The sequence below is a fragment of the Spinacia oleracea genome, chromosome 1 (genome assembly GCF_020520425.1).
Source record: "Spinacia oleracea cultivar Varoflay chromosome 1, BTI_SOV_V1, whole genome shotgun sequence".
Lineage (NCBI taxonomy): Eukaryota > Viridiplantae > Streptophyta > Magnoliopsida > Caryophyllales > Amaranthaceae > Spinacia > Spinacia oleracea.
The window spans coordinates 64,709,763-64,711,870 of record NC_079487.1 but is presented as its reverse complement, the minus strand read 5'-3'; the positions used below and the strand labels follow the sequence as shown (position 1 = coordinate 64,711,870).

General features: G+C 39.9%; 1 non-coding gene across 1 annotated transcript; it reads left to right on the top strand.

Moving 5' to 3' along the window:
* Positions 1-330: 330 nt before the first annotated feature.
* LOC130466469 (small nucleolar RNA R71) lies at positions 331-437 on the top strand. The gene has a single exon (XR_008926694.1). It is a non-coding gene; the product is annotated as a small nucleolar RNA R71 (small nucleolar RNA).
* Positions 438-2,108: the final 1,671 nt, after the last annotated feature.

Here is a 2,108-nt window from a genome sequence, read left to right as displayed (position 1 = left end):
CAAATAGTAGCAGGTTGGGCACTCATAGCAGCTACACTAACAGGTTGGGCAGATTGAGCATTGGCCGCTTGCATATTATCAAACTTATAATGTAAAGCAGTCAATTGGGCAGTTAATTGTTCAATAGAATTTAAATCATGCTTACCACCCCTGTTAGATAGACCTCTAGGATTTCCATACTAGGCATTGTGAATGGCTATCTCCTCAATCACCTCCATAGCTCTAGGCACCACAAGTTGCATGAACCTCCCACTGGCAGCTGAATCCAACAAACATCTAGACTCATTGCCCAGACCATTATAAAACTGCTGAATCAAGAACCAATCTTCCAAACCATGGTGCGGGCATTCTCTTTGCAAATCCTTGAATCTCTCCCAGACCTCGAACAAACTCTCATCCGCTTGTTGTGAGATACCTAATATCTGACCCCTCAGACGAGCCGTTTTCTCAGGTGAAAAATATTTAACATAAAAAGCAAGAGCCAAGGATTCCCAATTATTGATTTTCAAAGCCGCCCGATTCAACCCATTAATCCACAGTTTAGCTTTCCCACTCAAAGAGAACGGGAAAAGTATCTCCATAGTCTGCTCCGGAGTCAATCTCTTTTGCTTGATGGTGGAGCAATATTGGATAAAGGACTGAATGTGAAGATTCGGATCTTCACCTGGTTCCCCACCGTACTGGAGTCTCTCGATCATGTTAATCAATGCAGGCTCAATCTTGAAGGTCTCAGCTGCAATAGAAGGCATGATCGCCTTTGGTAGCACGGACAGACTTGGCTTAGAATAGTCTGTAAGCCGTGGGGTAGGTGGCGGTATCAGATTTTCGTCACCCATCTCGATCTCTGAAACTGAATCTGTATCTGAAGGAAAAAGATCGCCAATATTATGATCAGAATCAGAGTAATTCCCACACTGTGCAATGAAAGTTCTTCGTCTACGAAAGGTTCTTTCGGGCTCAGGATCGAATGGAGTAAGATTACTAGTACCTACGGTCCTGGGCATAGACAAAGACTACAAAACAATGTGAGATCCGGTCTCAAGGAACGTGAGTTCCTTGAGTAGTAACAAACAATAATCTAGGATAAGCAATCAACAACAGAAAATAAAACCGTTTCCCCGGCAACGGCGCCAAAATTTGACAGGCTAAAGTCGTATTACCTAATCAAAAATAACCTAAGGTCCACTAGCTAGGTAGCAAGGGAAGTCAGGATCGAATCCACAGGGAAACAGGCGTTCTTTCTACTATCAATTAATTAATCTAGACTATTGTGAACAAAGTTGGTTGATGGTTTGTATACTAAGACTACGAACGAATATTAAACAAGAATGAATCAATATATTAAGGAAATCTAGGGTATAGGTTTTCCAACAAATAATAATCCAGGACATTGAACAATCACGATAATCAACAAAGTAATTAATTAGATTAGCATGCTCTCTCAAGTCGATACTAATCATAGACTTAGAATTAACGGGCTCTCGCTACGTATTAACTCTAATTCTACCTATTGATACAAGCCTAAACATCAAATTGCATCTCTCGAATCTTAATTTGATATTGCATAACTACCACAATTAAACCTGCGCAAATCTAATTGTATAGTAAATAAACCAATCAATAGGAATCAATTACAATGCCAACAATCATAATCATTCAATCATCCCTTCATATTATTCATGGATCCCCAACCCTAGAAATTAAACTACTCAAGCATGTTGACAATAAACAAAGCAAAAATCATAATTGAAAGCATTATTAAAGCAAGACAATGAATTGAAATAAGAATTAATACCTATTTGAAGAACAAGGGAATTGAAAGCTTGAATTTTAATTGAGAATTAAACTAAGTGTTTTTACATAAACTAGAGAGAAAACTAGGCTAAGGAAAATAATACTAAGGTTCAATACTAGAAAATAAGGTGTTTTCTAAAAACAATTAAGGCTTGCTTATATAGTTTGCCCAAAATAAAGCCCAAAGAACGGAAAGAAAACTCGCGCATAAGTGCTGGGGGTTGGCGTCGCCCGATCGGGCGTCGCTTCGCCCGATCGGGCGATCCACTCGATAGTCGGCCCGATCGGGCCAAAATCCGCCCGATCGGGCGCGC